General features: G+C 50.1%; 1 protein-coding gene across 1 annotated transcript in view; it reads right to left on the reverse strand.

Annotated features, from left to right (window-relative positions):
* LOC140426516 (ALK tyrosine kinase receptor-like) overlaps positions 1-24,759 on the reverse strand; it is a 1,637,280-nt gene that overhangs the window by 403,418 nt on the left and 1,209,103 nt on the right. The gene's annotated exons all lie outside the window — the stretch shown is intronic.

The raw sequence follows: 24,759 nt of genomic DNA on the forward strand, positions 1-24,759 counted from the left end.
TTCACACACTTCACTCTCCTACACTCACACTTTGTCTCGTGCGCCCTCACACACTGGGCAGAACCTTGAGGCCACCCTCACTGATCATGAAATCGGCGTCAAGGGCAGAAAATCTTGTGAGAATTGGGAAACGTGATTCTTGCCGGAGTGTTCTCCCCGCCTCTCACACTGCCTCACGCACCCTCACACACTGCCTCACGCACCCTCACACACTGCCTCATGCACCCTCTCACACTGCCTCACGCGCCCTCACACACTGCCTCATGCACCCTCACACGCTCTCACACAATGTCTTGTGCATTCTCACGTATTGTCTTGCGTCCGCTCACACAATGTCTTATACATCCTCACTCACTGTCTTATGTGCCCTCACACACCGCCTTGTGTGTCCTCACACACTGTCTTGTGTGTCCTCACACACTGTCTTGTGTGTCCTCACACACTGTCTTGTGTGCCCTCACACACTGTCTTATGTGCCCTCACACACTGTCTTATGTGCCCTCACACACTGTCTTGTGTGCCCTCACACACCGCCTTATGTGCCCTCACACACCGTCTTGTGTGCCCTCACACACCGTCTTGTGTGCCCTCACACATCGTCTTGTGTGCCCTCACACACCGTCTTGTGTGCCCTCACACACCGTCTTGTGTGTCCTCACACACTGTCTTGTGTGTCCTCACACACAGTCTTGTGTGTCTTCACACACTGTCTTGTGTGCCCTCACACACTGTCTTGTGTGTCCTCACACACAGTCTTGTGTGCCCTCACACACCGTCTTGTGTGCCCTCACACACCGTCTTGTGTGCCCTCACACACCGTCTTGTGTGCCCTCACACACCGTCTTGTGTGCCCTCACACACCGTCTTGTGTGCCCTCACACACCGTCTTGTGTGCCCTCACACACCGTCTTGTGTGCCCTCACACATCGTCTTGTGTGCCCTCACACATCGTCTTGTGTGCCCTCACACACCGTCTTGTGTGCCCTCACACACTGTCTTGTGTGCCCTCACACACCGTCTTGTTTGCCCTCACACACCGTCTTGTGTGCCCTCACACACTGTCTTATGTGCCCTCACACATCGTCTTGTGTGCCCTCACACACTGTCTTGTGTGTCCTCGCACACTGTCTTGTGTGCCCTCACACACCGTCTTGTTTGCCCTCACACACCGTCTTGTGTGCCCTCACACACTGTCTTATGTGCCCTCACACACTGTCGTGTGCCCTCACACACCGCCTTGTGTGCCCTCACACACTGTCTTGTGTGCCCTCACACACTGTCTTGTGTGCCCTCACACACCGTCTTGTTTGCCCTCACACACCGTCTTGTGTGCCCTCACACACTGTCTTATGTGCCCTCACACACTGTCGTGTGCCCTCACACACCGTCTTATGTGGCCTCACACACCGCGTCGTGTGCCCTCACACACCGCCTTGTCTGTCCTCACACACCGCCTTGTGTGCCCTCACACACCGTCTTATGTGCCCTCACACACTGTCTTGTGTGTCCTTCCTTACTGTCTTATGTGCCGTTCCACACTGTCTTGTGTGCCCTCACACACTGTTCACACCCTCACTCTCTCTCTCGTTCGCACTCACTCACTCTCTCTGACGTGCACACATTCACTCTCTCACATGCACTCACTCTCCCTCCTGCGCGCACACACTTTCTTCTGCGTAATCACACTCTCTTGCACACTCTCGCTCGCATGCACTCTCACTTCTCTCTCATGCGCATTCACTCTCTCTCGCATAGATTCACTCTCCTTGTTTCCACTCACACTCTGTCTCACATGTGCTCACTCACTATCACGTGCATTCTCTCTCTCACACGCACTCACTCACTCTCTCTCGCATACTCACTCAAAGTCCTGTGCACTCACTTACTCTCTTTCTCTCGTGCACTCACTCTCTCATGCACACTAATTCACCTTGCACGCATTCACTCTCTCTCACCCGCACTCTCACTATCTCTTGTGCACACACACACTCTCTCATGCGCTCTCTCTCACTCTCTCATGAGTACTCACTCACTCTCTCACACACACAGATTCACTCTCGTGTGCACTCTCTCTTGTGCACTCACTCATTCACAAGCTACTCACTCTCTCCCACATGCGCTCGCTCTTTCTTGTGCGTACTCACAAACTCTCGCTCACACTTGCTCATGCGCATTTGCTCACTCTATCTTGCGCACACTCATTCACTCACTCGATCGTGCACTGGCTCTCTCTCATGCACACTCACTCTCTTGCGTGCACTCACTCTCACGCACACATTCACTCTCTCTCGCGTGCACCCTCTCACTCTCTCTTATGTAAGAAGTCTTTCAACACCAGGTTAAAGTCCAACAGGTTTGTTTCAAACACTAGCTTTCGGAGCACTGTTTCTTCCTCAGGTGAATTCTGCCAACAAACCTGTTGGACTTTAACCTGGTGTTGTAAGACTTCTTACTGTGCTCATCCCAGTCCAACGCTGGTATCTCCACATCATCTCCCTTATGTGCACAAACTCACTCTCACTCATGTGCATTCTCTCACTCTCTCTCGTGTGTACTCACTCACTCACTCTCATGTGCATACTTGCACTCTTTCTCGCATTCACTCACTCTCTCTCACTTATTCTCACAGTCACTCATTCTTTCCCGCACGTACTCACTCTTTCTTGTGTGTACTCACATTCTCTCACCCATACTTTATCTCACGGGCACTCGCTCACTCGCACGCACCCACTCTCTCACTCACAGTCACTATTGGGCCCGGGACTGCTGCACTTTTTGTAGTACCGTGAGGTGGTCAAGGTCTGGAACATGGATGGCTGGAACTGTGGTCCTCAGAGTGCGATTCATGAGCATCTACACTGGCGACAACCCAGTGGACAGTGGGGTTGCCCTGTATGCCAGCATTGCCAGGTTGAAGTCGGAGCCTGAGTCTGCAGCTTTGCACAGCAACTGCTTGACAATATGGACCCCTTTCTCGGCCTTCCCATTTGATTGCGGGTAGTGGGGACTGGAGGTAACGTGACGGAAGTTGTAGGACTGTGCAAAATCAGACCATTCCTGGCTGTAAAAGCAAGGACCGTTGTCGCTCATTACCGTGATCGGAATCCCATGCCTGGTGAACGTTTCTTTGCAGGCTTTGATGACCGCCTTCGACGTGAGGTTGGTCAGTTTCATCACTTCTGGGTATCTGGAGAAGTAGTCGACCAGGAGTACGCAGTCACGCCCCTTGGCGTGAAAAAGGTCTACACCTACTTTGGACCACGGAGAGGTCATGATCTCGTGCTGTTGCAGTGTTTCCTTGGGTTGAGCCGGTTGAAACTTCTGACAGGTGGGGCAGTTGAGGACCGTGTTGGCAATATCCTGGTTAATGCCCGGCCAGTAAACCACCTCCCGAGCTCTGCGTCTGCATTTCTCGACTCCAAGGTGACCCACATGGAGTTGACCCAGCACCATAGCCCGCATGCTTTGAGGAATAACGATCCTGTCGAGTTTCAGAAGGACTCCCTCCACAACCGTCAGCTCGTCTTTAACATTAAAGAATTGGGGACATTGTCCCTTCTGCCAGCCATGGGTAAGGTGCTGCATCACACACTGCAGTAAAGGATCCTTGGTCGTTTCCTCACAAATTTGAACCACCCGTTCGTCAGAGGCTGGGAGGTTGTTGGCACACAATTGCTCTTACGCTTCTATGTGGCAGATGAAGTCACCTTGTTCACACGTGATGGTGTGGTAATGGACCGGGATAGGGCATCTGCAATGATCAGCTCTTTGCCTGGCGTGTAGACAAGTTCGAAGTCATAGCGGCGGAGTCGAAAAATAATTTGCTGTAACCGAGGTGTCATGTCATTTAAATCCTTCTGGATTATGTGGAATAGAGGCCTGTGGTCCGTTTCCATCGTGAATTTCGGCAGGCCATAAACGTAGTCATGAAACTTGACTATTCCTGTCAGGAGACCCAGACACTCCTTTTCGATCTGGGCATACCGTCGCTCAGTGGGCGTCATGGCCCTGGAGGCATATGCCACTGGAGCCCAGGATGAGGAGTCATCTCGCTGGAGGAGCACCGCCCCAATGCTGTCCTGGCTTGCATCAGTTGATCTCTTGGTTTCCTTGGTTGGGTCGAAGAACACTAGAACTGGGGCTGTGGGGAGCTTTGCCTTCAGCTCACGCCACTCCGCTTCATGTGTGGGCAGCCACTGGAATTCCGTTGACTTCTTGACAGAGATGGCGGAGGGCCGTGATGTGGGAAGCCATATTCCCGTACCAGCCTCCCTGAACAGGCGCCGGAATGTGACGACTAGGGGCTTTTCACAGTAACTTCATTTGAAGCTTACTTGTGACAATAAGCGATTTTCATTTCATTTCATATATTGGGAATGAATTTCCCGAGAAAGTTGACCATCCCGAGGAAAAGGAGGACCGCCTTCTTGTCCTCCGGGGACTTCATGGCGTTGATCGCCAAGACTTTGTTGGCGTCTGGCTGCACACCCTGCCGCGAGATGTGGTCGCCTAGAAACTTTATATCAGATTGACCAAATGAGCACTTGGCCCTGTTGAGCTGGAGACCATGTTCATGAATTCGCTGGAAGACCTGCTTGAGGCGAGCGATGTGTCCCTAGGGCGTTGTGGACCAGATGATCACGTCGTCCACGTATACTCGTACCCCCTCGATGCCCTCCATCATCTGCTCCATGATACGCTGAAACACTTCGGAGGCAGATCTGATACCGAAAGGCATGCGGTTGTAACAGTAGCGGCCAAACGGGGTGTTGAACGTGCACAGCTTGCGACTGGACGCGTCCAGCTGTATTTGCCAAAAACCCCGGGAGGCGTCCAGCTTAGTGAAGAATTTGGCATGAGCCATCTCACTGGTTAACTCTTCACGCTTCGGGATTGGGTAATGCTCCCGCATGATGTTTCGGTTTAGATCCTTGGGATCAATGCAAATGCGGAGCTCCCTGATGGCTTCTTTACGCAGACCATGGAGTGACCCAGTCTGTTGGCTCCGTGACCTTCGAGATGATGCCCTGGTCTTGGAGGTCCTGTAGTTGCTTTTTCAGCCGATCCTTGAGGGGCGGCACCTGGCACCCGGCGTGGTGCATGGATTACAGGGGTGGCGTTCGGCTTGAGTAGTATTTTGTATCGGTACGGGAGTGTGTCCATTCCATCGAATACACTGTGGTACTGCGTGATAATGTCGTCCATGTCAGCTTGCAAATTTCCATCGGGCGAGGCCGTCGCCGGTGATGATGACATGGTGTGGACTCGCTGAACCAGGTTCAGGAGCTTGCAGGCGCGAGCACCGAGCAAGGACGCCCTGTCAGGCCTGACGATTTCAAATCGTAACGGTGCCTTGATCGCCTTGTTTGATACCCCTAGTTGACACGAGCCACTGGCAGCTATGGCATTGCCATTGTAGTCAAGGAGCTGGCAGGCCGGTGGAAGAATGCATGGTCGGGCCCGGATGGTGTCGAGGTCGGATTGTGAGATGAGGTTCGCAGACGCGCCAGTGTCCAGTTTAAATCGGATGTGAGTCTTGTTAACTGTGAGGACAGCACACCACTCGTCGTCGGGATCCACACTGAGGATTGAAAGGTGTTGCGCAGGTGTGGTGGAGGCCAGCTCATGTATGGTTATGATGCCCACCCGATATGGAGACTGGAGGCAGTCAGCATCAGGGTCCGTTGGCTGTCGGGATCAGAATCTGGCATGCCTTGTTGTATTGAGCGGATACTTCTGCGCCGCAGCTGGGATCGCTGGCTGCTGAGAGGTGGAGCAGATCTGCAGAGGGCTGCGTAGTGGCCAAGCTTGCCACACTGGAGACATCGGCATCCTCTTGCCGGACATTGCGCATGCAATGCCGGATATTGCCGCTTCAAGTGGGCGGAGCCACAATTCGGACACGTCGCAACACTGACGTCAGCGCGATCCGTGAACCATCGCGCATGCGCAGTGCGGTCGGCTGACGTACGCACCTGCGCAGTCTGGTTTTCGGTCTTGTCGTCCACTCGGTCATGGCGTGTATGTGCAGGGATCCGAGAAAAGCGCGCGAAATGGCCACTCTCCTCGATGCACAGGCCCTGCATCTGTGCAATGGCCTGCACCCTTTCTGCCTCGTGGGAGGCCAGCTTTGCAGTTTCTGCCGCCCTGATGTGGGAGTAACGATTCTTGGCACGCTCATGGATAACGCACATCTCGATAGCGACAGACTGTTTGATTTTAAGGAGCTGCTGCCGCAGGGAGTAGGAATGGACCCCAAAAACAATCTGATCCCGGATCATGGAATCAGCCGTCGAGCCATAGTTACATGACTGCGCTAGGATGCGGAGATGGGTCAAGAAGGACTGAAAAGGTTCATCCTTACCCTGAAGCCTCTGCTGGAAGATGTACCGTTCAAAGCTCTCATTCACCTCAATGTCGCAGCGGCTGTCAAACTTCAGCAGGACTGTTTTGAATTTTGTTTTGTCTTTGCCGTTGGCGAACGTAAGCGAATTGTAGATATGGAACGTGTGGTCCCCCGCAGTGGAGAGAAATAGCGCGATCTTCCTAGCATCCAATGCTGCCTCGAGGTCGGAGGCCTCGATGTACAAGAGGAACTTTTGCTTGAAGATTTTCCAGTTGGCGCCGAGGTTGCCGGAGATGCGGAGCTGCGGAGGAGGCTGGATGTTTTCCATTTCGCTGAATGGCTGCTTGCTGGTCGATGCTGATTCACTCGAGGTAGCTCCGTCAAGATCAGTATCACTCTGGTACCATGATGTGTTAGGCAGGTTGGTTCGATGTGGACTGCACTCGATGCAGTGAAGTTAGAAACAGACGTCTAACACAGGAGAAGATCCAACATTGTTTTATTCAACTAGATGAACTGCTGTACATATTCAGCTGTGGGTCGACACTAGACTGATCTGATTAGTGACCTTGTAGTAGCCTGACCAGACTTACTAGCTACCGCATGGTGTTTGTGCTTGCTAGCTCGTGGACTCTGACTGTCTCAGTAGCTGGGTCCCGAGAGAGTGGGAAACCTAGTGCCCTCTGGCTTTAAAGTGGTAGTGTCCTGTCTGGTGATTGGTTGTGCTGTGTTGTATGCTTACTGGTCATCCTATGTGTCAATCACTGCCTGTCTGCATCTCATTATATACATGAGTGGATATTATGACAGTATTGACGCTGGACTACTGATGCAGAGACCCAGCAAAATGATCTGGGGACCCGTGTTCGAAACCCACGACGGCAGGTGATGGAATTTAAACTCAATAAAATGTCTGGAATTAAAACTCTAATGATAGTCATGAAACCATTGTTGATTGTCATAAAAAACCATCTAGTTCACTAATGTCGTTTGGAGAAGGAAATCTGCCATCCTTACCTGGTCTGGCCTACATGTGACTCCAGACCCACAGCAATGTGGTTGACTCTTAAATGCCCTCTGAAATGGCCTTTCAAGCCACCCAGTTGTATTCAACTGCTATGAAAATACGAAAAAGGAATGAAACCGGACGGACCACTCGGCATCGAACCAGGTACCAAAAATGACAACGGCAAACGCAGCCCTGCCGACCCTGCAAAGTCGTCCTTATTAACATCTGGGGTCTTGTGCCAAAGTTGGGAGAGCTGTCTCATTGACTAGTTAAGCAACAGCCTGGCATAGTCAGACTCACCGAATCATACCTTACAGTCAATACCCCAGACACTACTATTACCATTGCTGGGTATGTCCTGTCTCACCGGCAGGACAGACCCAGCAGAGGTGGTGACACAGTGGTATACAGTCTTGGGCGTCTTCAACAACACTGATTCTGGACCACATGAAGTCTCATGGTGTGAGGTTAAACAAGGGCAAGGAAACCTCCTGCTGATTACCACGTACTGGCCACCATTAGCTGATGAATCAGTGCTCCTCCATGTTGAACACCACTTGGAGGAAGCACTGACGGTGACAAGGGTACAGAATATGCTCTGGGTGGGGGACTTCAATGTCCATCACTAAGACTGGCTATGTAGTACCACCACAGGCCGAGCTGGCTGTGTCCTAAAGCACATAGCTGCTAGACTGGGACTGCAGCAGGTGGTGAGGGAACCAACAAAAGGGAAAAACATACTTGACTCCATCCTCACCAATCTGCCTGCTGCAGATGCATCTGTCCATGACAGTATTGGCAGAAGTGACCACCGCACATTCCTTGAGGAGACAAAGTCCCTTCTTCACATTGAGGATACCCTCCATTGTGTTGTGTGGCACTACCACTGTGCTAAATGGGATAGATTTCGAACAGATCTAGCAACTCAAGACTGGGCATCCACGTGGGCCATCAGCAGCAGCAGAATTGTATTCAACGCAATCTGCAACCTCATGGTCTGGCATATCCCCCACTCTATCATTACCACCAACCCTGGTTCAATGGAGAGTGCAGGAGAGCATGCCAGCAGCAACATCAGGAATACCGAAAATTGTGATTTCAACCTGGTGAAGCTACAACACAGGACTGCTTGTGTGCTAAACAGTATAAGCAGCACGTAATGGACAGGACTAAACAATTGCACAACAAACGCATCTGATCTAAGCTCTGTAGGCTATCCCAGCAATGGTACTGAAGACTTGTGCTCCAGTATTGGCCGCACCCTTGCCAAGCTGTTCCAGTACAGATACAACACTTGTATCTACCCGGCAATGTGAAAAATTGCCCAGGTGTGTCCTGTACACAAGAAACGGGATATGGCACTTGACTCATCGATCGACAGTTCCAACACGTCACAGCAAAAAAACGCTTTGACCTCCTCAGAAGACAAACACAGGACACAACCGACAGAGTACCCTTCGTCGTCCAGTACTTCCCCGGATCGAAGAAACTACGACATCTCCTTCGCAGCCTTCAACACATCATCGATGAAGATGAACATCTTGCCAAGGCCATCCCCACACCCCTACTACTTGCCTTCAAACAACTGCGCAACCTCAAACAAACCATTGTTTGCAGCAAACTACCCAGCCTTCAGAACAGCGATCACGACACCACACAACCCTGCCACGGCAATCTCTGCAAGACGTGCCAGATCATCGACATGGGTACCACCATTACACATGAGAACACCACCCACCAGGTACGTGCTACATACTCGTGCGACTCAGCCAATGTTGTCTACCTCATACGCTGCAGGAAAGGATGTCCCGAAGCGTGGTACATTGGCGAGACCATGCAGGTGCTGCGACAACGGATGAACGGACATCGCGCGACAATCGCCAGGCGGGAATGTTCCCTTCCAGTCGGGGAACACTTCAGCCATCAAGGACATTCAGCCTCTGATCTTCGGGTAAGCGTTCTCCAAGGCGGCCTTCAGGATACGCAACAACGCAGAATCGCCAAGCAGAAACATGTAGCCAAGTTCCGCACACATGAGTACGGCCTCAACCGGGACATGGGATTCATGTCGCATTACATTCACCCCCCACCATCTGGCCTGGGCTTGCGAAATCCTACCAACTGTCCTCCTTAACCTGGGGTTACCCCTCTCTCCAGTTGCTCCGTCTGGACCTGTAGACTTTATTACCTGCAAAGGCTCGCATTCAAAGTATCATCTTGCATCTTTGACTTTGTCTATATATATGTTTCTGGAACCTACCTCTTCATTCACCTGAGGAAGGAGCTGTGCTCCGAAAGCTAGTGATTCAAAACAAACTTGTTGGACTTTAACTGGTGTTGTAAGACTTCTTACTCTGGTCAGGAGTGTAATGGAATACCCTCCACTTGCCTGGACGAGTGCAGCTCCAACAACATTCAAGAAGCTCAACACCATCCAGGACAAAGCAGCCCGCTTGATTTCTCCCCCTTCCACAAGCACTCGAACCCTCCACCACCGACAAACAGTGGCAGCCATGTGTACCATCTACAAGATGCACTGCAGTAACTCACCAAGGTTCCTGAGACAGCACCTTCCAAACCCACGACCACTACCATCTGGAAGGCCAAGAGCAGCAGATGTCTGGGAACCCCACCATCTGGAGGTTCCCCTCCAAGTCACTCACCACCTTGCCTTGGAAATATATCGCCATTCCTTCACTGTCGCTGGGGCAACATCCTGGAACTCCCTCCCTAACAGCACAGTGGGTGTACCTACACCTCAAGGACTGCAGTGGTTCAAGAAGACAGCTCACCATCACCTTCTGAAGGGCATCCAGGGATGGGCAATAAATGCTGGCCTAACCAGCGACTCCCACATCCCGTAAATGAATAAACAAAGAAAGAAAGAAAATAAGTTGAAGGTTTACCGATCAGCATGACCATACAGTATTGCCAATCTGTCATATCGATGTCCCCATATTTTTTTAATTGATTCTGGTGATACATAGCCCGAAATTCATCCACATCACTCGAGGCCACAGAGGCCACTCTGGGCCATGCTTCTGTTCCAATCACCCGTGTTAATCTGTTCCATGCTCACCAGTGGCCTCCTTACTCAGACTCCAGGTGCATTGCTCTTCAAACGAATTTCACAGGAAAGCTGTGCGTGATCCAGAGACCATCAAGGGATTCAACGGATGGGGTTGGGGATTGGGGAGGTTGGGGCGGTGTGGTGCATGCACACACACTGTGGGGGTGATGTGACCAATGGGGTTGGGAAGGGCTGGGCTCAGGGTGACAGGGCCACACCCCAGCGAGCGGGAGGAGGTAATGAAGGGTGTTTATGAGGGGTAGAGAATGAGGCAATTTAATATAAAAGCAAATTACTGTGGATGCTGGATAAACATAAACATAAAATGCTGGACCATCTCAGCAGGCCTGGCAGCATCTGTGGAGAGAGAATGAAGTGAACATATTGAGTCTGTTTGACTTCTTGACAAATCTTTGAGAAGCTCCCTTCTCTTTCTGCAGATGCTGTAAGACCTGCTGAGACTGTTCGGCATTTTCTGCATTTGAAGGAGGCAATTTAGTGCTTTGCTTTACATTATCTTGTGCCCCACCCAGGTCTGAAGTGAAGAAAACTCTCGACAGAGCAGTCCTCACATGAGTCCTGACATGAGGTAAGAAAAGAGGGACTGGGGAATCTGGCACTTCCTAAACAGCCAATGATTGTTGTTGTTCAGAGCAACAGCACTCATTAGCGGAGTAGTCTGTCGATTGGGATTGTCTCCATACTGGATTGGCTGCTTTAGACACTGAGCATCATGACTGACAGGCTCCTTGAGCGATGAGTCTGGGTCCCCCCTAGAGGCACAAGCCCTGGTGATGAGCCCGTCTGCACTACCCTCTCCTGGGCCCTGATAATTAATCAACAAGGTATATGTGATTGCATGTGAACACTCATATGTGGTATAACTATATCTAGAATGATTGATCTCAGCTGTGCTACCATGGAAAGGCACCAAGTAGAGATAATTTCCCTAGAGGACAGTAAAAACCAGAAAAACAGGCATCTTTGTGATATACTCTTACATTGGTTGGGTTCACAAATGGAAGATAATCGCATCCATCCTCAAACCTCTCTTGCCAAAGAGATGACTGGCTGAAATCAGTGGAGCCCACCAGAGTGGGCTTGATAGTGGGGGACAGGAAGGTACGAGTACTTTTAATAGATTCGCGACAGTGGGAAAATTGTTTCCAGTTAGGTTGGGAACAGGAAGGGCCTGATACAGGAATCCTGCCCGCTCATTCGTTAATGAGTCACTTGACACCTGAACTCACTAGAATTTAATGGCGGCTCAGGGATTCAATAGAATTCTCACGGCCACCCGGCACACCCTGTCAGTTTTGCCTGTGGTCTTATGAGGGGTGGGGGAGTTTCTTCACTGACTGGCATTCAGTGCCCGATAGAGGGACCAGGCATGAGGATTGCGGGGGCGGGTGGGGGGGTGGGGGGGGTGGGGTGGGGGGGAAGGTGCTGAAAACCATCCCCTTGCCTTGGCCCCCTCCTCTCTGGGGAGCCCTCGCCACCGCGGCCATCATGTCCTTATTTATTTGCCCGGGAATCCAGCGGCAATCCTCCGGCTAGACCTTGCAGTGTTGCCGGCACCAACCACCACGCCTGGTGGCACCACTGACAATGGAGAGGTGCTGGTCTCTGACTGGCCAGCAGCTGAAATCCCACTGGCAGCTTGATTGCATGAAAGGCCTGGTGCTGACCAGTTTGAGTGCCTGAGGGGCCTTGAATCGTGTCGGGCCTCTCCCATGGAAGTGACATGGGTTTCCCACTGGTTCTCCAGCTGGTGGGTTGGTCATCATCCCCCCCCGCCCCCATTAGAACTAAATCTTGTTTGGTGCCAAGAGGAAAAGTAACTTATATTAACCAGGCGTCTTGTCCTGACAGAGCAAAGAAAAAGAAATGTTGATCAACAGAAGCTCACAAGAAGGTCAAGAGCACTGAGGCATAACATACTTCAAGCTGGAACCCATAAGTCATTCACTGAGCATTTTGAGCGTTGCCTTATTTACATCTTTATGCATAAGCCAGCTGTACAGTTTGATCATTAGACTCAATTAATTTTTCTTTAATGCGATATTCACGTCCTGAATTACAGAATGGCTTTTTTTTACTACTGACTGTAGATACTGGAGGTCAGTCAAGAACGGTTTGCACTGACAGATGTAGCACACAATATGTTCAATTTATGGTTTTGCAAACTGGACGAACGTTTTGTTTGTGGTACTTTACTGGCAGAGGATAGAAGACAAATCTCTTTTAATGTTGCGTGTGATGTCACCACATGGACAAGCCAGACCAATGCTGTTTTGGATATCACTGGCCTCTCCTGCATTGTCCTCCGTGAGGAAGTGTCTTTGATGTTTCAATAATGAATTTTCAGCCTACAGCGGGTGTACTTGCCAAATAATGTCATATCCTACACAGCCAGCCAAGAGCTAAATAAGCCATATTGTTGACTTTGAGACGCATTCTTTGCAATGTTTGCAATACCACATTAAGAATCATTAAAGATAGAAGAAGGACATTTTGTGTCCCCATATACCAGCTGTTTAAGTACATGCAAGGTGAATGCTCGCATTCAAAGCATTGTCTTGCATCTTTGACTTTGTCTATATATATGTTTCTGGAACATACCTCTTCATTCACTTGAGGAAGGAGCTGTGCTCCGAAAGCTAGTGATTCAAAACAAACTTGTTGGACTTTAACCTGGTGTTGTAAGACTTCTGACTGTGCAAGGTGAATGGAAGCTGAGAGATTGTTTCGGCTGAGCGAGGAATCTAAAACCTTTGGAATTCTCTACTCCAGAGGGTTATGGATGTTATTGAATATGTTTTAAGACTGGGATAAACAGATATTTGGTCTCTCAGCGAATTAAAGGAGAAGGGGTGTAGGCAGGGAAATGGAGTTGAAGAGAATGGTCACCCATGATCGTATTGAACAGTAGAGCATGCTCGACAGGTTGTGTGGTCTACTCCTGCTCTTATTTCCTTTGTTCATTTGAAGTGAAAGATTAGAGTTAGAAGTTAAGACTAAGGCCACGGTCTACTGGACTCATCACCCCAGACTCGAGACGCAATAAGGCTGTAAAGTCTTGCGAGAGTTACGCCTCATGAGATACGAGGTCTCGCAAGGTGTCACAATCTGGACCCTACCCACAATGGGTGGGATCCAGATTTGCATATTCAAGTGTGTAGTCAGGCTCACTTAAATATGTTCATGCCAGAGTTATCCAAGGCGTGGGCCTAACACAATTGCCTGAGTGAGCGACATTTAGCACTGGTCTCCACCAAGTGGACCAGGCACATTGTCACTTGGAGGGACCTCCCAGGCAATTGAGGGTCCCTGGCTGGTCAGGCTCTAGACAGGGTGGTACTCTGGCAGCTCTGATGCCACCCAGGCACCTGTGGCACTGTCAGCCTGGCACCCTGGTAATGCCACCTGAGTGCCATTCTGGCATTGCCAGGGTGCCCAGATGGTGCTGCTACGCTGGCAGGGGCACTTCCAGGGTGCCAAGCTGAAAGTGCCAAGGTACCCAGTTGTTATATTGCCTTTGCTGGGGATCAGGTCTGGGGTGCCCTTATGAGGGGAGGTGCGGGGGCTCGAGAACATCCTCATTTCTAAGTTGGGGCATTGGGGGATCTGGAGTCTGTGGTATGGGTTCTAGAGATCGGTGCACCATTTAAAAATAGCATTGTGATCCCTGACTGCACTGGTAAACAGAACTCGTTAGTGCTGGAAGTGGGACTAAGTGCAGCCTCGAAGCAGAATCCTGTTTAATAGCAGGGTCGTTCTTGGTGCTGCCACTGTCGGGAAACATCTAGCTAAATGCGCTTAACACGGGACTCTTTTCATTGGGCAGCACGGTAGCACAGTGGTTAGCACAGTTGCTTCACAGCTCCAGGGTCCCAGATTCGATTTCCGGCTTGGGTCACTGTCTGTGCGGAGTCTGCATGTTCTCCCCGTGTCTGCGTGTGTTTCCTCCGGGTGCTCCGGTTTCCTCCCACAGTCCAAAGATGTGCACGATAGGTGGATTGGCCATGATAAATTGCCCTTAGTGTCCAAAAAGGTTGGGCGGGGTCACTGGGTTATTGGTTATGGGGATAGGGTAGAGGCATGGGCTCAAGTGGGGTGCTCTTTCTCAGGACTCGATGGGCCAAATGGCCTCCTTCTGCACTGTAAATTCTATGATTCTATGATTCTATTTATGGTAAATCATGCCGTAAGACTCAGTCCACTTCTGCCATTCATTCAAAGAAATGTGGGGCATCTTAACTTGCCTTACCTGGTAGTTTGCAGCATCAGCACCTCCCTCTGCTCAGTCAGTCATCAGGAACTACATTTTCATTTTGCTGTTGGGATCAAACCTGGGACCCGATTCTGCACCATGTCGGAAATGGCCACTGTCATAATATACACCAGTATATCATGGTGCAGCCACACGCACTGATGGACACACAGCAAGACCAATCAACACACACAACACCGCAGCCAATCACCAGTTAGAGCACACGCACTATATAGACAGAGGGCATCAGAGTTCCCGCTCATTCGGGATGCAGCCTCTCAGAAGGACAGAGCTTACAGCACAGATCTTCACCATGTGCTGAGTGCATAGACTGGTTAGGACAGGCATAGGTCTTTAGTTTAATCTGACATCGTGTTAACCCACAGTGAAAGTATGTTCAACAGTTTCTAGCTTAATAAAATAGTGTTGTACTATTTTAAGTGTGGGTGGCCTGTATGTGTTCCACGGATCCAGAGCACCCAACACATCAGTCACCTGATAATATCTTCAAAGTTCCTCCCATATCTCTTGATACCTTTAGCCCCAAGAGCTATATCCAATTCCTTCTTGAAATTACACAATGGCTCTCTTTCTGGGGTTGGAGGGGTTGAAATATTTTGGGGGTTCCTTGGAGCCATTTACTGTGTTGGTGGGACAGTGGCTCGAATGGGATGGAGGGCGATCACAGCCACCCCGTGCCACAGCGTCCTCTAGTTTGTCATTCTGGCTGATCATTTTCAAAGAAAGTTAAAATGTGATCCGTTTTGAAAGATGCTGGGGTTTCCCATTTTTAATTTATTTCTCTGTCATCGGCAGCATCCTTGCTATTCAGACTTTAAGCTCCTACTCTCTGAGACTTGGAGCAACACTAGAAATCATGGTAGCATTGTGGATAGCACAATTGCTTCACAGCTCCAGGGTCACAGGTTCGATTCCGGCTTGGGTCACTGTCTGTGTGGAGTCTGCACATCCTCCCCGTGTGTGCGTGGGTTTCCTCCGGGTGCTCCGGTTTCCTCCCACAGTCCAAAGATGTGCAGGTAGGTGGATTGGCCTTGATAAATTGCCCTTAGTGTCCAAAATTGCCCTTAGTGTTGGGTGGGGTTACTGGGTTATGGGGATAGGGTGGAGGTGTTGACCTTGGGTAGGGTGCTCTTTCCAAGAGCTGGTGCAGACTCGATGGGCTGAATGGCCTCCTCCTGCACTGTAAATTCTATGAAATCAGGGGAACACAGGCAGTCCTGAGTTGCTCGCATGCAATTGACAGGAAACAGATAGCGTTCCCATCAATTGACTCGCATAATTTTGGGGCGAACGAACTACAGTAGATGCCTGGGGCGTCATTCTCCGACCCCCCGCTGGGTCGGAGAATGGCCGTTGGCCGCCGTGAATCCCGCCCCCGCCCCCGCCGAAGTCTCCGCTCCCGGAGATTGGGCGGGGGCGGGAATCCGGCCGCGCCGGTTGGCGGGACCCCCTGCTGGATTCTCCGGCCCGGATGGGCCGAAGTCCCGCCCAGGAATTGCCTGTCCCGCCGGCGTAAATCAAACCTGGTATTTACCGGCGGGACCAAGCGTGGGTGGGCTTCAGGGGGGGGGGGGCGCGGGGCGATCTGACCTCGGGGGGTGCCCCCACGGTGGCCTGGCCCGCGATCAGGGCCCACCGATCCGCGGGCAGGCCTGTGCCGTGGGGGCACTCTTTCCCTTCCGCCTCCGCTACGGCCTCCACCATGGCGGAGGCGGAAGAGACTCTCCCCACTGCGCATGCGCGGGAAACTGACAGCGGCCGCTGACGCTCCCGCGCATGCACTGGGAAACTGACAGCGGCCGCTGACGCTCCCGCGCATGCGCCGCAGTTCCGCGCCAGCTGGCGGGGCAACAAACGCCATTTCCGCCAGCTGGCGGGGCGGAAATCCCTCCGGCGTCGGCCTAGCCCCTCAATGTTGGGGCTAGGCCGCCAAAGATGCGGAGACTTCCGCACCTTTTTGCCGGCACGATGCCCGTCTGATTGGCGCCGGCTTTGGCGCCAGTCGGCGGGCATCCCGCCGTTGGGGGAGAATTTCGCCCCATATGTCCACTTTTCACACTGTGTTCTGATGAAAGGCCCCGTCTCCCGCCAGACACAGACAGCTTTACCAATGACACCAGCACTTCACTGTAAAGTAAGTCGAGGCTCAGGTAAAACCTGAAGTCAGCTGTTCGGCCAGGCCCCAGCATGTTTTGCTAGGATTTGTTGTTTTCATTCTGGGTCTGATTTGCAGAATTTGGAGTCATCTCTCATGGAATCCACAGAACCGCGAAAGTGCAGAAGGAGGCCATTCGGCCCATCGAATCTGCACTGACCCTCCAAAAGAGCACCCTTCCCCCGGCCCACTCCCCCGCCCGATCCTGGTAACCCAGTAACCCCACCTAACCTGCACACCTTTGGACTCTTCTTACCTCTTCCTTGGTATGCCTCTCAGATTACACTGGGCACTAACAAATTCTCCGATTCTCTTGTGTCAGTCATTTATTTCATTCCTCCTTCCATTTTCCAGGGTAAAGATCAGGTCAATCATTTGGAAATCCTATTTTCGTTTCAGCGGGTCATTGCATTGATTCTTCCTGTCCGAGTTTATTTGTTTCCTTCCTTCACCTCCTCTTCATTTTGACCCGACTGGAATGCTTGTTCGCCTTTCAGATTATAGTTCCGAGCAAGGACCGAGTGTGAAACATTAACTTTGTTCTCCTCATGGACGCTGAGTGGGCTGTTGTGTGTTTCCTGCATTTCCAGTGTTCTTTCCTTTGTGAAGACTCTGTCCTTTGCCTTTCGGCATAGTATCGTTTGAGACATTTGCACAGCCTCTTCGCGTAATCGGAAAAGACGACCTCGGACCAGCACTATTCCGCTTTTCCAGCTGCGGAAGGGACTGCCACTCACAAATTGGCCCCGACAGCCACAACGGACCGTACGCAAATGACAACCTTCAGTGTTCTCCCTCAGCTCCCCAGATGGACGGATGCTGCAATTTGTTTGTAACATTCTCACATCCCCTTAACGGTGATCAAAAGGTCACAATGAGATAGTAAGGACGTTCTTCGGGTGCGGTGCCCTCAAATGGCTGAACTCACCTCGGCCATCTGGATTGGTGGGTTTAGGTCTTGAATTGATCCCAGGGTGCCTCCAGCACAGATTTGTCCAGTGGTCGCACTTAGTACCTAGACATGGGAAGTACAGGCTGGAAATACAGTGGAACTGTGGGTCCTTGCAGCAGTCCTGTGGAGGCTTTGTAGTCGGTTGGTGGAGAGGGGGGGGGGGGCATCCGCTGTTGGTGCCAAGAAATTTAGAATAAAATTGCACTCGCCCACTTCCTGGAGAAAGGAGCAAAGCAGTAATGGTAACCCACTAGATAGTTGTGGGCAGATAATTAAGGTAATTATTTTGTACAAAACAGTGGTATTTCTCAAATGGGCTGACATTTTGCTGCATGGGGCCCCTTCCCACGTTTTGTCTGAAGATCACCTACTCACAGGAGGTGAGAGAAGAACAGGAGGTCAGAGCATCATGAGATCAATATGAAGTTTTATATCTGAAGGAGAAAACTGTTATGTTCTTCTATTCGACGTAAATGTATCAATCACACAACAAGGATTGGAAAAACAATAATGTGGATTCTATACAATGTTAACTGTTTAAATACATACATAGATACATAGAAGATAGGAGGAGGCCTTTTGGCCCTTCGAGCCTGCTCCACCATTCATCACGATCATGGCTGATCATCCGACTCAATATCCTAATCCTGCTTTCTCCCCATAGCCTCGGATCCCATTCTCCCCAAGTGCTATATCCAGCCGCCTCTTAAATATATTCACAGTTTTAGCATCAACTACTTCCTGTGGTAATGAATTCCACAGGCTCATCACTCTGTGTGACGAAATGTCTCCTTATCTCTGTCTGAAATGGTTTACCCTGTATCCTCAGACTGTGAACCCTGGTTCTGGACACACCCATCATTGGTAACATTTTCTCCACATCTACCCTGTCTAGTCCTGTTAGAATTTTATAAGTCTCGATGAGATCCCCCCTCATTCTTTTGAACTCCAGCGAGAACAATCCCAACCTAGTCAATCTCTCCTCATCTGACAGTCCCGCCATCCCTGGAATCAGTCTAGTAAACCTTCGCTGCACTCCCTCAAGAGCAAGAACATCCTTCATCAGAGAAGGAGACCAAAACTGCACACAGCACTGCAAGTGTGGCCTCACCAAGGCCCTGTACAATTTCAGAAACACATCCCTACTTCTATATTCGAAACCTCCTCCAATGAAGGCCAACATACCATTAGCCTTCTTTACCGCCTGCTACATTTGCATGCTTATCTTCAGCGAATGGTGCACAAAGACACCCAGGTCCTGCTGCACACTCCCCTCTCCCAATTTACTACCATTCAGGTAGTAATCTGCCTTCCTGTTTTTGCTTCCAAAATGAATAACCTCACGCTTATCCAAATTATACTGCATCTGCCATTGGTTTGGCCACTCACCCAACCTGTCCAGATCTTGCTGTAGGATCCCTGCATCCTTGTCACAATTCACCCTCCCACCTAATTTGGTATAATCTGCAAACTTTGAGATGTTACATTTTGTTCCCTCATCCAAATCATTAATGTATATTGTGAATAGCTGGGGTCCCAGCACCGATCCCTGTGGTATCCCACTGGTTACTGCCTGCCAATTTGAAAAGGACCCATTAATCTCTACTCTTTGTTTCCTCTCTGCCAACCAGTTTTCTATCCACCTCAATACATTTCCCCAATCCCATGCGCTTTAATTTTGCACAATAATCTCTTAAGCAGGACTTTGTCAAACGCCTTCTGAAAGTCCAAATATACCACATCGACTGGCTCCTCCTTGTCGACTGTGCTGGTTATCTCTTCAAAGAATTCCAATAAATTTGTCAAGCATGATTTTCCCTTCATAAATCCATGCTGACTCTGACTGATCCTGCCACCGCTTTCTAAATGTTCCGCTATAAAGTCCTTGATAATGGATTCAAGCATTTTCCCCACGACCGATGTTAGGCTTACTGGTCTATAATTCTCTGCTTTCTCTCTAACTCCCTTTTTGAATATCGGAATGACGTGAGCTACCTTCCAATCTGCAGGGACAGTTCCAGAGTCTAGAATCCTTTGTCTAGAAAGCCTTTGACAAGGTGCCACACAAAAGGTTGTTGCATAAGATAAAGATGCATGGCATTAAGGGGAAAGTAGTAGCATGGATAGAGGATTGGTTAATTAATAGAAAGCAAAGAGTGGGGATTAATGGGTGTTTCTCTGGTTGGCCAAATCAGTAGCTAGTGGTGTCCCTCAGGGATCAGTGTTGGGCCCACAACTGTTCACAATTTACATAGATGATTTGGAGTTGGGGACCAAGGGCAATGTGTCCAAGTTTGCAGACGACACTAAGATAAGTGGTAAAGCAAAAAGTGCAGAGGATACTGGAAGTCTGCAGAGGGATTTGGATAGGCTAAGTGAATGGGCTAGGGTCTGGCAGATGGAATACAATGTTGACAAATGTGAGGTTATCCATTTTGGTAAGAATAACGGCAAAAGGGATTATTATTTAAATGATAAAATATTAAAACATGCTGCTGTGCAGAGAGACCTGGGTGTGCTAGTGCATGAGTCGCAGAAAGTTGGTTTTCAGGTGCAACAGGTGATTAAGAAGGCAAATGGAATTTTGTCCTTCATTGCTAGAGGGATGGAGTTTAAGACTAGGGAGGTTCTGCTGCAATTGTATAAGGTGTTAGTGAGACCACACCTGGAGTATTGTGTTCAGTTTTGGTCTCCTTACTTGAGAAAGGGCGTACTGGCACTGGAGGGTGTGCAGAGGAGATTCACTAGGTTAATCCCAGAGCTGAAGGGGTTGGATTACGAGGAGAGGTTGAGTAGACTGGGACTGTACCCGTTGGAATTTAGAAGGATGAGGGGGGATCTTATAGAAACATATAAGATTATGAAGGGAATAGATAGGATAGATGCGGGCAGGTTGTTTCCACTGGCGGATGAAAACAGAACTAGGGGGCATAGCCTCAAAATAAGGGGAAGTAGATTTAGGACTGAGTTTAGGAGGAACCTCTTCACCCAAAGGGTTGTGAATCTATGGAATTCCTTGCCCAGTGAAGCAGTAGAGGCTCCTTCATTAAATGTTTTTAAGATAATGATAGATAGTTTTTTGAAGAATAAAGGGATTAAGGGTTATGGTGTTCGGGCCGGAAAGTGGAGCTGAGTCCACAAAAGATCAGCCATGATCTCATTGAATGGTGGAGCAGGCTCGAGGGGCCAGATGGCCTACTCCTGCTCCTAGTTCTTATGTTCTTAATCCTGGAAGATGACCACCAATGCATCCACTATTTCCAGAGCCACCTCCTTAAGCACTCTGGGATGCAGATTCTCAGGCCCTGGGGATTTATCTGCCTTCAATCCCATCAGTTTTCCCAGCACCATTTCTCGACTAATGTTGATCTCCCTCAGTTCTTCCCTCTCACTAAACCTTTCATTCTCCAACATTTCTGGGATCTGGGACGAAATTCTCCGGTATCGGCGCGATGTCCGCTAACCGGCGCCAAAAACGGCGCAAATCAGTCGGGCATCGCGCCGCCCCAAAGGTGCGGAATCCTCCGCATCTTGGGGGGCCGAGCCCTAATGTTGAGTGGCTAGGCCTGCGCTGTACTGATTTCCGCCCCGCCAGCTGGCGGAAAAGGCCTTTGGTGCCCCGCCAGCTGGCGCGGAAATGACATTGCCGGGCGGCGCATGCGCGGGAGCATTAGCAGCCGCTCACGGCATCCCCGCGCATGCGCTGTGGAGGGAGTCTCTTCCGCCTCCGCCATGGTGGAGACCGTGGCAAAGGCGGAAGGAAAAGAGTGCCCCCACGGCACAGGCCCGCCGCGGATCGGTGGGCCCCGATCGCAGGCCAGGCCACCGTGTTTGCACCCCCCGGGGCCAGATCGCCCCGTGCGCCCCCCCAGGACCCCGGAGCCCGCCCGTGCCGCCTTGTCCCGCCGGTAAGAGAGGTAGTTTGATCCAGGCCGGCGGGACAGGCATCCTAGCAGTGGGACTTCGGCCCATCCAGGCCGGGGAATCGCGGGGGGGGGGGGGCCCACCAACCAGCGCGGCGTGATTCCTGCCCCCGCCGATTCTCCAGTGCCGGAGAATTTGGCAACCGGCGGGGGCGGGATTCACGCCAGCCCCCGGCGATTCTCCGACCCGGCGGGGGGTCGGAGAATCTCGCCCCTGGTTTGTGTCCTCATTTGTGAAGACAGAACGAAAGTATGTATTCAATTGCTCAGCCATTTCTTTGTCCTTTATTATGCATTCCCCTGTTTCTGTTTGTAGGGGGCCTACATTTCCCTTTACCAATCTCTTCCTCTTCACGTATCTGTAGAAACTCTTAGTGTCAATCTTTATGTTTCCTGCAAGCTTCCTTTCGTACTGTACTTTCCCCTTCTTAATCAATCCCTTCGTCCTTGTTTGCTGAATTCTAAACTGCTCCCAATCCTCAGACCTATTATTTTTCTTGGCCAATCTGTATGCTTCTTCCTTGTATCGGATACTATTTCTAATTTCCTTTGTCAGCCATGGATTGGCCCTCTTACCCCCTTTGCTTTTCTGCCAGACAGAAATGAACAGTTGCTGTAGTTCCTCCATTCGTTCCTTGAATGTTTGCCATTGTCTATCCACTGCCATCCCTTTAAGTAACTCTCCCCAGTCTATCAAGGCCAACTCACGCCTCATATCCTCACAGTTCCCTTTATTAAGATTCAGCACCCTAGGCTCCGAATCAACTACTTCAGCTTGATAAAAAATTCCATCATGTTATGGTCGCTCATCCCCAAGGGGTCTTGTACAGCCAGATTGGTAATGATTCCCTTCTCATTACACAGTACCCAGTCTAAGATGGCCTGCTCTCTAGTTGGTTCCTCCACATATTGGTCAAGAATACCATCCCGTATATACTCCAGGAATTCCTTCTCTACGGCATTGTGGCTAATTTGATTTTCCAATCTATGTGAAGATTAAAATCACCCTTGATCACCGATATTCCCTTATTCCATGCATCTCTAATTTCTTGTTTAATGCCATTCCCAACCTCACAAGTGCAGTTTGGGGGGTCTATATATGATACCCACTAATGTTTTTGTCCCTTGGTATTTCTCAACTCTACCCATACGGACTCCACATTGTCAGAGCTAATATCCTTTCTCACTATTGTATTAATTTCCTCTTTAACCAGCAGTGCCACGCCACCACCTTTTCTTTTATGCCTGTCCTTCCTAAATACTGAGAACCCTGGGACATTCAGTTCCCATCCCTGTTCACCCTGCAGCCATGTCTCCGTAATCCCAGTTATATCATACCAATTTATATCTATCTGTGTGATTAGTTCAGCCACTTTATTGCAAATACTCTGTGCATTAAGACACAGAGCCTTTAAGTTTGTCTTTTTCGCAATGCTTGTCTTGCTCCCAATATTTTTCTCTACTGCCCTGTTTGAATTTTGTCCTTGGTTTCTCCACCTATCACTTTTCTTATTCACTTTTCTACCTTTTGCTTTTCTCCTTCTTTCTGTTACTCCTTGCATAGGTTCCCATCCCCCTGGCATATTAGTCTAAACCCTCTCCAACCGCTCTAGCAAATAGCTCCCCTAGGACATCAGTTCTAGTCCTGCCCAGGTGTAACCCGTCCAGTTTGTACAGGTCCCACCTCCCCCAGAACCGGTCCCAATGCCCCAGGAATCGGAAACCCTCCCCCTGACACCATCTCTTCAGCCACGTATTCATCCTATATATCCTGTCATTTCTACTCTGACTAGCACGTGGCACCGGTAGTAATCCTGAGATCACTACTTTCGAGGTCCACTTTCTTAACTTCCTTCCTAGCTCCCTGTATTCTGCTTTTAGGACCTCATCCCTTTTTTTACCTATGTCGTTTGTACCGATGTGCACCACGACCACTGGCTGTTCACCCTCCCTCTCCAGAATGTCCTGTACCCGCTCCGAGACATCCTTGACCCTAGCACCAGGGAGGCAACATACTATCCTGGATTCTTGTTTGCTGCCACAGAAATGCCTGTCTATTTGCCTTGCAATTGAATCCCCTATAACTATTGCGCTGTCACACTTATTACTCCTCCCCTCTGCAGCAGAACCAACCGTGGGGCCACGAGTTTGGCTGTTGCTGTTTTCCCTTGAGAGGCCATTCCCCGAACAGTATCAAAAATGGTATATCTGCTCTGCAGGGGAATGGCCACAGGAGAGTCCTGCACTACCTGCCTCGCTCTTTTGCTCTGTCTGGTGGTCACCCATTCCCTTCCTGCTTGCGGAGTCTGAGTCTGTGGTGTGACCACCTCTCTATATGTGCTATCCACGACACTCTCTGACTCGCGGATGCTCCACAGTGTTTCCAGCCGCCGCTCCAGCTCTGAAATTTGAGCTTCCAGGAGCTATAACTGGAATGTTTAAGAAACGCCCCCTTATAGGTACATCTGCACCATATCGCAACAAAAACTCTTCAGGCCATGCCTCAGTGGTAGCACTCAATTCTGAGTCAAAAGGCTTCAGATCAAGCCTGAGTCCATAAACATGAGTAAGAATGTTGGCTGGTATTTCTGTGCAATACTGCAGGAGTGCTGCCATGTCAGCGGGACTGTCTTTCAGGCGAAACTGAGGTAGAAATCTTAGAAAAATCTCTTCCGAGGAAGAGCCATAATGGACTCAAAACATTAACTCTCTTTCTCTCTCCACAGTTGCTGCCTGACCTGATGAGGTTTTCTCGCATTTCTTGCTCTTATTTCAGATCGCCACCATCCGCAGTATTTTGCTTTTAGTTTAGGGTTAAGCTGAGGCTCAGTCTGCCTTCTCAGGATGTCAAAAAAATCCCATATTTGTGTTCACAGATGAGCAGCAGAGTTCTCCCCAGTGTCCTGGCCAAGAACCATCCCTAAATTAACATCACTAAAACAAATGGTTTTACCATTTCTTTCATTGCCGCTTGCAAGAGCTTACTATGTGCAAATTGGCCGTCATGTTG

Source organism: Scyliorhinus torazame, chromosome 1 (assembly GCF_047496885.1).
Source record: "Scyliorhinus torazame isolate Kashiwa2021f chromosome 1, sScyTor2.1, whole genome shotgun sequence".
In the NCBI taxonomy this organism is placed as follows: domain Eukaryota; kingdom Metazoa; phylum Chordata; class Chondrichthyes; order Carcharhiniformes; family Scyliorhinidae; genus Scyliorhinus; species Scyliorhinus torazame.